The sequence below is a fragment of the Macrotis lagotis genome, chromosome 4 (genome assembly GCF_037893015.1).
Source record: "Macrotis lagotis isolate mMagLag1 chromosome 4, bilby.v1.9.chrom.fasta, whole genome shotgun sequence".
In the NCBI taxonomy this organism is placed as follows: Eukaryota; Metazoa; Chordata; class Mammalia; order Peramelemorphia; family Peramelidae; genus Macrotis; species Macrotis lagotis.
Genome location: NC_133661.1, coordinates 46,110,094 through 46,124,451, shown reverse-complemented (window position 1 = coordinate 46,124,451; position 14,358 = coordinate 46,110,094). Strand labels below are relative to the sequence as shown.

Here is a 14,358-nt window from a genome sequence, read left to right as displayed (position 1 = left end):
CTTAATCATATCCATGTGGGCATTCACATAACCTTCATTGATACATATACCTTCCCTTATTGTGCAACTGGTACCTACCCTTCTATTATATATCTGACATCCATATACATCTTGAAGACTTCCAATGATGAGGAACTCACTCCTTTCTGAGGCACCCCATGCTTTTTTTCTACAATTTGATCACTTGGGAGTTCCCCCCTTACATGCATCCAAAATTTTTCCCTTTGTAACTTCCACCTATTGCTTCCCTCTACAATCAAACAAAATCATACTAATTCTTCTTTTCTATTTGACAGCCTTCAAATATGTGTGATCAGGTATTATGATTTACTTAAGGGTTCTCGTCTCATTTCAAAATATCCTCACTTCCTTTAACTGGTTTTTAAGTCCATTTGACATCCTGCTTACCATCTTCTGTACACACTTTCAATTGTCAATGTCTTTCCTAAACTGTGGTCAGTTCTTAGAATAGGAACCCCTACAACAGATGGGATCTAATCAGGACATCAAACAGGAGGACTGTCACCTTCCTCTATTAATGTTCCTAATGTCATCTTAGATTGTTCTTAGTGGCTACATCACATTGTCACCTCATCAAGCTTCAAAATGCCACAGTTGAAAAAAATTGACATAGAGAAATCTTTTAGTTGAACAAATCTAGAATTGATTAACACAGCTCATCACCGATCCCAAGACAACCTTCCCAAAGATAAAGGGCAAACCAAAAAAAAAAATGTGTTTAGCTGAATGTGTTGGCTTGAATTATTAAACTATGAGAGACCTGAGAGATCTGAGTCTTGGGTCCCGTGGCCTCTAGTATAGGCACATGAGAAAAAAATAATAAAGCAGAAAAGTAGAATTGTCACTCCTGAAGCTTTATTGTATTCTGCCCTTAAGACCTCAGGGACACATTATATAAGGAAATGAAAACACCAACACTTAGGGAAGTTCATTCATTAACCAGACTTCACAGAGTTGACTTAAAGATCATCAAATCATAACTTTAGAACTAGATGGAACACCAGCAGACATCTAACCCAGTTCCTGCATATTTACAGGTTAGGAAACTAAGACACAGAAAGGTCAGATAATTTGTTCTAGGTGGCATAGAGACAGAGTCAACTCAAAATTCATTCACTCATTTGCTATTCCTACTTCTAAAATATGCATCTAAATTACCACGGTAGATGCCAGGCTAATGGCAACCTAGACAGTAAAGTCTCTATACTTTCATTTGCTGGCCAAAGGCATAGATTCATGTTTGTCTTAGTGGAAATAACCACTGCCTTCCTGCCTCCTGGATAAATAATCCTGATTTCCTAATTGCAGTAAGTAATACCACCATTATTTCCATAATCCATAATTTCAGGTGAGGGGAAAATAGAATGTTTTGGATAAATATTCAGAAAAAAAGGACAGATATGCCATCCAATATGTATTTATTAATCAGCAAGTATACAGTAAGAGCCTTCTATGGGCCATGGATTTGGAATCCACAATTCCAGTCAAAAATCCAGTGATTTCTTTTGACTTACCATAGAAGGCACTAACTGGATCCCTGGCCTAAGGGATCCATTGCTAACTATCCTAAGAGACTCCAAATCTTGAGATTTTCTACACAGACCATCACAGACATATTATTCTAGTGTTCAATTGTTCTATTTGTCTTGGTTCTTGATCTGAGGATGAGAAACAATGGAAAGACATAGTTTACCTAATATTGCAGAGAAAAGAATCATGCAGAAATATGAAAGGACTTCAGTCTTCAGTCAGAGGTGGATATGCAAAAAAGTCTCCTTTGCTGAAATATGTTCTGGGAAAAGAACAAATGCACCATCTCTTGCGGCAGTAAAGTTTCCTGAGCAGTAGCAGGAGCGTTATCTTTTTGAAGAGTCCCTACCATAGTTATGATAGCAAATTAACTCTGGTACATGGAAGATTCATTAAACAGTTGAAGGTCACTGTGGATGCAGATTGTGTGACCTGAGGAAAAGGTATAAGTTTCTTTTTGGCTTTATCATTGGATCAATGACTAAGACACAGACCTTACATGATTGAACATAGAGACATCCATCAAGTGGGATCCGGGGCCAATAGAAGTCCCCAAGGTCCAGGAGATTCTTCCATAAGCTCACATGCCTTACTCCCAACTCATCATGGTCAAATCAAGGGTTGTGCCTCCCCCATCTCCAACAGGAACATATAGCTATAGATATGAACTCTGGTTCCAAAGAGGGACCTGGTTCCTTATAGAAGGAAATCAGATGACTTTGGGCAAACATGTCCAAGAATGAAATTACCCACTCATTGAAGTCTTAACTTATAGTAGTGAAGCTAAAAAATTTCTCAGGCTTTGGAAGTAAAGTATAAGCAGTAGTGACCCATCTCTTGACATGGCCCTAGTATTTGAGTCAGCATAACAAATGATGATGCACAAATCTTGTCTGAGACTACAGAAGTTAAGCCACATTTTAAAACAATAAACCCATTAGATCTATCTTTGGCTTGCCAACTCAAGAGAAGAATGCAGTCAATACTCATTAGAACTGGGTTCTGCACTGCTCATAGTGTCAGTGTGACCTTGACAAAATCACTGCTTCTCTGGGCCTCAAATCCCTACTTTGTTAAATGAGGAAATTAGACTAGTCCCAGGCAGATATGAATTTTGAATACTCTAATCTTTTTCAATAATGGCACCTATTTTCAGACAATCTTGTTCATTGGAAAGAATTCCTTTCCCCAGGCTATTTAATTGTAGTCTACTCTACTATATGTATTTTTCATTAGAAGGTAAAGGGCAAAGTGTAGTAGCCTGTGGACCAGTCTAGACAAGAATGATTACATTGGAATCATCTATTATACCACAATCTGGGCAAAGATGAAACTACAAACACGCAGATCCAGAAGCTCCAAAGGGCTCCACCTCAGGAGTTGTCTATTCCAACACTTTCTAGACTATGTCAGGACTTAACTTGAAATGAGGCATACTAACAGGATAATTTCCTAAGTAATAGTAATTCCTGAATAGAATTTCCTAAGGAGTTTATGAGGATAGCAACCCACCCTTATACAGCAAGTTATTAGGGCTTGTTTTCTAATGCATTGTGTCTGCCACCTCTTCCATTTTATGGGAAAGTCCATTTCATTCTACATTCACAATTATTATCCTTAAGTTTGCTTTCCTTTTCCATAATAATCCTATTATTTCTTCTCTCAACAGTCCCATTTCTTTCTCTTTTTGTAAAGTATGAAAAAAATGAAATTAGCATTTCATTCAATCCATGTCTCCTCTCCTATTCTTCCTCTTTCAGTACACAAATCCCTCCATCTTCTGCATTCTTCCGCTTTGGGGATCAGTACCCTATAGCTGTTGTGTTTTACTTGAGACTATTCTTTTCCCTTTCTTCCAATTTTTCGCCTCCCTTACCTTGTTCCAATGCAGTTATCTATTTATCCAAGTGTCCTTTCAGCACTAGGGTCTTTTCCCTTAAACCTTCCTTTTCCTGGCCCATATGAAAACAGATTCATAAGAGCCCTTTTTCCTTTTAAGTCCTTACTTGCTTCTTTTCTAAACATCAACTCCTGTGACTCTCCAGTTAAGAGAAATAATAAGGTCCTCCCTATACCTCTCCTTCCCTGTGATAGTTTTTCCCATATTTTGAATATTCAGACCCTTAACTTGTGTCTCTTTGTTTTCACAGAATTTTAAAGATGGTGGAATCCCAGAGGGCTAATAATCTCTTTTTCCCCCCCTTTCTGAATGTACCTGATCATTACTTAGCCCTAGCAAGATGTTCATATTTATTGACCTTTTTTAAAGAATCTTTTGTCTTGTTTGTCTTCTGGAAACTCTGTTCAATTGTCTTTAAAAAAAAAAGCAGAAATTCTTGGAAATCATCCAATCATATTAAAGTCAATTTTTCTCCTATAGAATTATGTTCAACCTTGCAGGACAAATTATTGTTCAGTGTAAGTCATTTTCTTATTGCAATAGTCTCCTAATTGGTCTCTCTGCCTCGTTTCCCTTTCCAATCCATCCTTTGCCCAGAACTCAAAGTAATTTTCGTAAAGCACAGGTCTGACTATGTTACTTAGTAACCTCCAGTTAAAACTCCCCCATTTAGCATTTAATATACTTTATAGCCTGCTCCCAAACTATCTTTCCAGTTGTGTTGTACATTAATTCCCTTTCATGCACTTTATGATCCAGCCTTCCTGTTCTTACTGTTCTTCTCATAGGATGCTTCATCGCCCATCTCCTTTCCTTTATACTATCTGCCATGCCTAGAAAATAGGCATCTCTCACCTCCCCCTAATAGAATCCATAATTTCCTTTAAGATTCAATCTAAACACTTCTTTCTATATGAAGTTTTCTCTGATGTCCACAGCTGAGTTCCCTCCCCTCATGAAAATAGAGTCTACATCATATGGACATATATGAATATACAGGTATCTATATAAATATAGGCATCCATATGATAGACTCTATTTTTCTATATTGATATATGTCATCTTTTATTATATTTATATATAGCTACATATTTATTATATTTATATATTCCTTTCCTTATAGATTGTAAATTTTATGAGGACAGAAAAAATCCCCATTTTTTCTTTCTATTCCCTTGTCTATCTCAGTGCTTAGTGTCAAACAGGTACTTAAAAAACATTTGATCAATCTCTTTGTTTTTGGTATTACTTATTCCATTTTTTTAATTTCCTTTAATGTAAATGATTCATATAGCCACATAGCCACAATAATTCATATAGCCACATAATTCTAACCTGGTTAGCTTGGGATGTTCTTGTCTTCCTAGATATCCAAAATATTTTTTCTTTAACCTGTGTAAGCTCTGAAATTTGGCAGTCACATTTCTGGGCATGATATTCTTGTGGCTTTATCTTTTGTGGGGACTGATGGATTTTATCAATTGGCATTTTGTCCTCTGGTTCAAATATTTCTGGGAAATTTTCTTTTATCAGTTCTTGCAATATAGTATTTAGTTTTTGATTGTTTCATCCAGCTATTCTGGAGACTAATGATTCTTAGATTCTGTCTCCACAGCCTTTTTTCCAGATCACTTGTTTTTGATAGCAGATGTCTCACAGGTTCTTACAATTTTTGCTGTCTTTTGACTTCTCTCATATCATTGAATTTGGGGGGTTACATTTCCTCTATTCTTTTTTGCATTATGTCCACACTTTTCTAAAGCCTTCCCGTCTCTTCTCTGAGGGGGCTTATTCTTTTCTTTATCTCTTCTTTCAATTCTTTTATTTGGGCTTCCAACGACTCCCAGGGTTCTGGTGACCATTCTCTGCTTTATTTGGAGATTCTAGCTGTAGTTATTGCTGAATTATTCATATCCGGAGTCTCATCCTGATGTTTTCATACTCAAATACTCTACAATATTTCTTCTTTAGAATTAGGAATTTTTCCTTTTTTTCCCCTCAGTCTCTCACCTGCTTTGTATTATTTAACTATCAACTTTGACCTGTTGAGGAATAGAAAAATATAGTTAAATTACTTCCAAGAAGAGCCTCTAGATTATAATAGACTTCAGGATAACTGGCAAAAGTCCTTGGTGAATGATTACACCCAATTCTCTCTATCTTTGGGGTCATTGAAGTCACTGTTATGTGAAAACAGAAGCATGGGGCCCAGAGCTGGGCAATCATTTGAACTTGTAGATTGTAAAACATAGTGGGAAGCCAATAGCAATCTTTCACTTTGTCATCTCGCTGGAAGTCCCAACTTGTTGTGATGAAGCAATCTTCCATATTAGCTACCTTGCCAATGCCCGATGTAGCTACCCTACATGCCCATGCTTTGAAAAGTAAGAGAGGAGACTGGGATTGAATTGAACCAAGTACTTCACATAGAGAAGTCTAAATAAATAGACTGGCCCCAGCCATATATGCTCCTTCAAGAATAAGCAATGTAGCTAAGGAAGGGCATTGATCTGTTTTGAATATAGGCAAGCCAGCTAATTCCAAGAAAGTAAGTCCATTTAGAAATGGCCAGTGAAGGGCAGGAATAACCAAGCTCTATGGTACCTAAATTCTGATTAAGAGTCACTAGGGATCAAAGCTACCATGGTCATCTGGGCCATGATGAAGCATCATGGTTTTGGAATATTTCTAGTAAAAAGAGGTCAATGAAAGTCTTGGGATGATTTCAGGAGGTAGGGTACAGGGAAAGTTAATGAAGAAAGTTGGTGGCAAGGGAAAGATGAAGCAGTTTGCAGCCAATAGCCCCAGGAAATTACCGCACCCCTTCATCCAAAATGAATCTTCCTTTAGCCAGCCCACTGAAGCAAAGGGGAAAACTGGATCTTCACTGCTGCTATTTGGAAACTCCACCTCACAAACCTGGATTCAGAGTATCAGATAGAACTGAAGAGGTTGGATACGTGTCCCTTGTCATGTGAAATTTCCCCTGGGACACCGTGTCTCTTTTGCCAAGGTCTCTCTATGACAAAGCTCCAGGACAAACTTTTTGCATTTTTCCATCGGGGCCCTCTTCAGTTATGAAAGTTATTACCTTTGGGGCATTTATCTACATGGCTGGCAGGGTGGGGGAGAGCGTATAATGGCAAACTCCCTTCAGCTCATCAATAGCAAAGCTGTGAGACCCTAATCTGAGGTCCAGGAAGCACAAAGTTCAACATTCTGGCAACTACTCCATTCAGGCAGAAAATTTTTCTGACTGTTCTGGAAGCTGCAAAACACCCTCGGGCTTCTAACTGAGCCAGTACGTGTCATTTTTTCATGCTATGCCTCCAGCCCTCGGGATAATGTCCCTGATTTGGGGATGCTCCAACTAAGGCTGGAGAGGAACACCTGGATATTTATTGTAGGACTTCTGTGTCTGCTTTAGGGCCTCCAGGGGGTGAGGGGAACATCTCATCCTCTGGGGCTGCAGCTATTATATTTGTGGTGAGGGCGCAGTCAGAGGAAAAAAATAAAGGAAGGTGTTTTGTGCCAGTCAGCGGAGGCTAGCCATGTGGTCATGGCCAGGAACATCAAGCAGGGTTGATGGGACATGCTGAGACTGAGCCGAGTTCAGAGCCGGGCCGTTACCATGGAGATTCATCCAGAGAGAGGAATGAGGGAGCCCAGGCTGGGCCGCTGACAGAATCCAAGAATCACCACCTGAAAGATAAGTAGGAATGGGATGGAGTCATCATTTACTCATTGAGCTACTGCCTACGGGTGGCTTTTCTGTCTGAGAACCATCTCTACCCAGCTGTACTGCCAAAAATGCCCCACAGCTTCCCCAGCCATAGGAGGAGTTGAACAGCTGGTGGTGTAGTCAATCATTAAGAATTCACTAAGGACTTTGACTGGGCTTGATCCTGTGCTAAGGAATAGGGACTCAAAGAAAGGCAAAAGTCACAGTTCCTTCCGTTTGGGAAACAGATATTTTTTTTAGAGGAGACAGTCTTTAAATGACTAGAAAAATACAAGATACCTACAGTCTGAAAGGGAATGGCACAAGCAGCTCAGAGGACCAGAAAGGGATTCCTACTGAAAATGGGCCTTGAAGGAAGTCAGGGGTCCTAAGAGTGGAGGGGAGGGGGGAGGTTATTCTAAGTACCAGCTGAAGGCCTGGGGGAGAGCGCAGAGATGAGAGAAGAGGCAAATGTGAGGAACTGATGAGGTTCCAAATGTGAGGTTCTGTATCCCTTGACTATAGAGGGTATGGAGAAGACTGCCAAGTATTCTGCCCTCAAGTTCATTGAGGATGCTGATGATACACATAGGTCTACAGCTGAAAAAAAAAATTAGCAAAGTTAGATGGCGATTGCGGTAGTTATTGCAATAGATGATAAGAGCTAGCCTAGAACAGCACCTAGGATAGTGGCGAGAATAGGGGTATACAGAACCTAGAACAGGATCTTTAAGCCAGTGGTCAAGATATAGCTAGAACAAGAGATTAAGCCATATGACCTTGGGCAAGTCATTTAATCCCATTGCCTTACCAAAAAAAGTTGCCTCAGACTCTTAGCAGCTGGGAGAGCCTGCCTGATACATCACTAAACTCCTCCCAAATTGTTTCCTCATCTCTAAAATGAAAACAATAATATCACCTAATTTATAGGGTTATTATGAGGATTAAGTGGAATTATGTATAAAACACAATGTATAGCATAAAGCACAATATAAATGGGACTCAAGGCAAATCAACATGCATATGCCAGACACTGTCCTGAGACCTGAGCTTTAATTGTGAGCTGAAGGACAAGGGAAGCCCAATTCTAGATCAAGGTACAACATGGAAACAAAGTAAAGACTGACAGATTGCTTTCCGTGGTGGTGGTGGCGGGGGGAGTAAGATGGGGGGGATTGTAAAGCTCAAATAATATCTTTAATAAAAATAAATTTTAAAAAAGATTAAATGGGACCAGATTCCTCAGAGTTCCACTGAGAGTAAAGATATGACCATCAGGTTACATTAAGATTAGATAAATAAGAAAAATGATAGAAAAAATTTACATCACAGTTGGAAGCAATCACTGCATTCAGAGAAGTGGGTGGTCTGTGTTAGAAGACTGTGGCTTTAGGATTTCTAGAAAGACATTAGAGTGTCTTGTCACAAGGAAGTCCCCCCTCTTCCATAGCCTTCTCCAATGGCAATAGAGAAAGAAAGAAAAACAAAAAAAAAACAAAAAACAAAAAGAAAAGAGAAAAGGAAACTACCCAAATCCTACAAACAAACCAAAAAAAAGTCTAAAAATAATAATCAATCCAAAAGAAAAATCTATTGCAATAAAAGTGAATTCTGGATTACATCAACATAGACTAAAAACATCAAAGGAAAGATGTATTGAAATGGGATCAACAGAAGCATCTGAGACAAAACAAGGAATTGCTAAGATACAATAAAATTAATAAACATGCTGAAGGAATTAAATGAAGAAATAGAATTAGTAGAAATAAAGTCAACACCAATTGGTTTCAGCATCAGAATCTTAGGACAAGATGATGATGCCACTCAGTTTAGGAATAAGTACTGAAAACATAAAAACACCAATGGAAATAATGAAAAGCAGAAATATTATATTAGAGGACAGAATGGCAAAAAAAACCATTAGAAGTGGGAAACAAAACTAAGTTCAGGAAAATAGCACAGCTGGAAAACATTGGGTCACAATACATGAAAGTGATGATCAGAACATATTAAGGAGAGGAAATCTGAGAATGATCTGACTTCCAGAAAAGTGTGGAAAAGTAATAATATTCTCAGTACCCAATCTGGGATTGGGAATTGTACATGTAAATTTATCCAGAAATACCCCAAATGAGGATGTTGCAAATGTAGAAGATTTTTAAAATGCTGACTTGGAAAAACCATCAATTCAACTTACCCAGGCATATCACCATTAAACTTCAGAGCTACAACAACCAGGAGAAAATCCCAGAAGTGAGAGTGAAAAGAGCACCAGACCTAGACTCAAAAGGAGATTCAAATCTGACCTCAGATACTTGCAAGTTCTGTGTGACATGAGCAAGTCACTTAGTGTCTTTACCTGTTTCCTCGTTTATAAAATGAGTATTATATGTGATATATATATATATATAGTATATAAATATATTCACAGACATATGTGATTTTTCCTAAAGCATGTTACTCCCTTCTACTCATCAAATTCTAGTGGCTCACTATTGTTTTCAGGAGCAATTACAGAATGTTCTGTTTGGCATTCAAATGTCTTCATAATCTGGTCCCAGCTTGACTCTCCAGTCTTCTTATACTTATTCTCCATCTTCCATTCGGTGATATTGACCTCTTGGCTGTTCCACAAGCAAAATGTTCCATCTCTTTGCTCCAGGCATTCTCTTTGGCTGCTGCTCACCCCCGCCTTCCCCTCTCTGATCTCCCTGTCCAATATGGAACACTCTCTCACTTCTGCTCCAATTACTGACCTCTACATCTTCCTTTACATCCCAACTAAGCATCTATCTTCTACAAGAAGCCTTTTCCCTAATCCTTCGTAAATCTACTGCCTTTCTTTTGCTAATTATTTCCCATTTATCCTCTAATAGGGCAGGTAAAAAGATGAAGTAGATAGAGCCCCAGGCATAGAATCAGGGGGGGTCTTATCTTTAAGAGTTCAAATCCAGCCTCAGACACTTACCAGTTTGGGACCCTGGCAGGTCATTTCACTCTGTCTGCCTCAACTTCTCACCTGTAAAATGAGCTGGAGAAGGAAGTGACAAAACACTTTACCCCCCCCCAAAAAAAAACCCAAATGGCATCATGAAGAGTTGGACATGACCGAAATAACCCTATAACAACAGCATTTATCCTGTTATAGCTTGCTTTTTTTGCATGTTGTTTCCTCCATTTGATTGTAAACTCATTGAGGGCAGGGACTGTCTTTTGCTTCTATTGGTATCTTCAGGGCTTAGCACTGGGTCTGGCACGTTGAAGATGTTTAATATTGATTAAGAATTGCTGTTAGGATCAGATGAGATAATTGTAAAGTGAGTAGCACTGTGCCTGACAAATATAAATGTTAGCTAAACTAGAATAAAAATCATTGCTCATTTAAAAACACAACAATTTTTGGTCTCACAAAAATTTTATATAAAACTATAAATGAACAAGAAAAACTGTAATACAGTCTATCTGAAACTAAAGATTATAGGAATGGATCACAGAAGCCATTTCCTACAAAGCTACACATTCTGAAAACAAAAGTTTTGAAGAGAAGGCATCTTTGAGCATTTTCTGAAGCTTCAGAACAGCTTTTGGCTTGGAGAAATAGTAGGGATAAACTAAAAGTACACAAATGATTTATAAGCATAAGAGAACCAAAAGAAGAAATTTTCAAAGAGGACTTAAAACACCCAAAGCAAAACACTTTAGAAAGTAGAGGCTTTGTCATTTTCATTAACTATTTGCTATATCAGTTAAACCATTGTCAAGCAAGCAAGGAAATTTTTATGTTATATTCTTGACAACACAGGTTAAGAAGGATATTGATAAACTAAAGAATATCCAGGGGAGGATAATTAAGGTGGTGAGATCTTTCATCCATGTCATTGGAGGAATGGTTGAAAGAACAGAGGAAGGAGTGGCAATGAGGTAGGGAGCGGGAATAGGCTTCTTCTAGGTTAGATTAGGTGGTTTCTAGGCTCTTTTCTGACTCAAGATCTATTATCTTTAAAATAGGGGTTCAAAACTGCCAAGATAATTATCCTTCTTTCTTCAAGGGGACTCCATCCTATCAGGAATCTCTATAATCCTCCAGATTTATATCCCAAGTGCTTGGAAGAATAGAAAGAGAGAAATATACCATTTGTCCTTGGATATAAAACATTCACCAAAAAAAAAGATTATGTTCTTAGATAGAAAATGTCTAGCTATACAAAGGCAGAAATTTTAAACTCCATATTTAAGAATCACAATTTGTAAAATTAGAAATAATCAATGAAAATATGATCAAAAGATCAGACTTCCATGGAAATAGTGAAGTGATTTGTTGACTAATTCTCAGGCTAAAAAAAAACAAATTATAGAAACAATAGAAAATACCTCAAGATAATAACTCCATAAATAAAACATTAAATATTATTTAATTAATTAAATGATTAAAGATTAAATTTAATTCACTAATTAAATAATATTGAAATCTATGCAATACAATCAAAGCAATACTCAAAGGCAAATTAATAGCCCCAAATGTTCATATTAACAAGAAAAGAAAAGATAAAATTATTGATTTTGCAATTTAAAAAGCAAGAATGTGAACAAGTTAAATATGCCAAAAGCAGACAAAAAAATCCCCAAAAGAAGATCAATAACATAGAGAATAAAACATCTGAATTGCTAAACAAAGCCAGAGTTAATTTTATTAAATCTAATTTAATTGAAAATGACAAAGAATAATGTGATTACTAGACTCAGAAATTCAAAATCATAGTGAATGCAAAAGAAATTAATAAAGCCACTTGAGATTACTATATACAGATATATCCCAACTGTATTGAAAATTGAAAAATAGGTGGATATTTTTTAAAACATAAAACCCCTAAACTCAAACTGACAAAACTCCAGAACATTTAAATTTGGAAGGAATAATTAAATTGACCTTTTTTTCAATCATCTCATAAAAAGGCACTTTAATTAAATGAATTCACAAATGAATTTTATCAGATAAATAAAAAATAACCATACATTATATCAATTGCTTTAAAAGATAAAGACTATACTAACCTAGTTTTTAAATGAATGAATGACGATCTGCTCCCCAAACCTGACAGAGATAAAGCAGAAAAAGAAATTCTAGGCTCATTCCATTAATGAATATTGATACAAAAATATTCAGCCTAATACTGGCAAGTCACCTATAGAAATATATGTTCAAATGTTCATAATTATCAAGTTGTGCTTATATTAGAAAAGCAAAACTGGTTTAATATTAGAGAAAGAGTCAATATAGCAAATCATATTAATAAAAACATCATAGAAATCACATTAATCCTATTAATAAACACAGAGCTTTGACAAAATAAAATATTCTTTTATGTTTAAAAACATTAAAAGACACCAAAATAGAAAGATTTATCATTAACATATGAAATACATTTATTTTATATCAAGAACTAATGTTTTATAGAATAGAAAAAAGTTAGATGTCTACCCAAAACAAATCAGAATTTTTTTTAAAAAATCATCAATTTTGACATGGGTTAAGAAATGCTAGCTGTAGCAATAAGGCAACAGACAAAGCACATGCTTCAGAACTTCTGAACTGTCTTAGCTGTGGTCCAAATAATGGCCAGGCGCTCCCTTTAGTTGATCCAGTGACCTAGGACACCATTCTACCACTGGTCCAAATGAGTGTAGAGTTCCCCTAGCTACTCCTGGGTTTAGCAAGACTGTTTTGGATTAATAACTATTCAAACCATGCCCTGAGTCCACACTTGATGCATTATTACTCAATTGCTAGGCAAAGACACACAAACCCTTATAGCAAAGTATTTGATTAAACACAAAACAGTATAAATAGCAAAGAAAAGAATCAAATGGTAAAAAAACAAAAAACAAAAACCTTCTCTGCGCCCATGAACAAAAGGGTACAAATCTCCTCCATCTCCAAGGGAGTTATAATTGAATTCTCCTTCAATTTCTCTAATTCCCCAGCATGTAGGGAACACAGTCACTTGTAACTCGCCATCTGAGTGGTGGACGTGGCACCATCTGCTCCTTGGAGTCCTTCCCGGATGTCTCTTGGGGCAGGCTGCCAAGCAGATGAAAACTCTTCCCTTCACTTTGTAGCCTTTATAATAGTGCAAAAGGAATGCCGGGGTTTGGGCAAGAGAGCAGTCATTTATTAAGTATTTACTACATGTAAGACACTCTGTTGCACCTTGGGGACCCAGAGATCAAAATGAAACATTCCCTTCCCTCAAGGAGCCCACATTCTAATGGAGGAGACAGCATGTACACATATGGCATAAGAGAGCAGCACGCCTCATTCTCCTCAGCTCCAGGGACAGTCCAGAGGGACTATGAACTCCAATTCAAGGCCCCAAATTACTCAGACTTAGTGAAAGTTTTAGATAAGGAGTTGATGTGGCATTAATAAGAGATTACTCTGTGACCCAAGATAATGGAGTAGTCAGAACCACCAAAATCAGTGACTTTTCTGAGTTAACTAATAAGAAATAATGAATCAGAGGTAGGAACTCAAGAAACTTAATTCTGTGCCTCAGCAAGCAAGTATCTGGAGAGGGGGCAATGCCCAGAGTCTCAGACATCTAGCTGCTGTTCTTAACATTTGTGTATCACTGGGATGCTATAGCCACTGGTTTTCACTGGCTCCTTGAAATCCATGTTGATCATTGCAAAGGTGAAGTTGAATGACAATGGGGGTCCCACTCTCTTGAAACTTACACAGTAGCTCTTTACTTCTCTAGAGGACCCATTAATGCTTTATTCTTGGGGTTCTTGTTGGCCCCTCTACTGATATCCTGAAGACCTTCCCAGCAGAAGAACTATTTAACCCCCCTGAGGAAACAAATTACCTTCATCTTTATCTTGATAAACCCAGATCTAGAGAAACACCTTATACATGAGGCATACTTGTACCCAAGCTCTGGTCATGCTTCTCCCCAAAAGTGACCAACACAGAAAACAAACTTTGCCATCTTGAAAAGGGAGCTTGCTCACAATAGAAGTCACAAGCTGTAGCATATAGGCCCCATGGCACATCAAACCCTAGGAATTTAGGTAGTTTAATCAATGCCAGGTGTCCAAAGATTTGTTTTTCATCAGGTTCCACTTCACTATCCCTGAGCAAACTGGACATTGAAGTCAGCAGACATTGTCAAAGAAAAAAAAGCCA

At 37.5% G+C, this 14,358-nt stretch overlaps 1 long non-coding RNA gene across 1 annotated transcript in view; it reads right to left on the bottom strand.

Annotated features, from left to right (window-relative positions):
* Positions 1-4,711: 4,711 nt before the first annotated feature.
* Positions 4,712-14,358, bottom strand: part of LOC141523089 (uncharacterized) — a 31,707-nt gene continuing 22,060 nt past the window's right edge. The window contains exons 2-5 of the long non-coding RNA XR_012478320.1: positions 12,225-12,264; positions 7,599-7,772; positions 7,082-7,153; positions 4,712-5,493 (exon numbers count right to left, since the gene is read on the bottom strand). This is a non-coding gene — a long non-coding RNA (uncharacterized LOC141523089). The remainder of the gene's footprint in view (positions 5,494-7,081; positions 7,154-7,598; positions 7,773-12,224; positions 12,265-14,358) is intronic.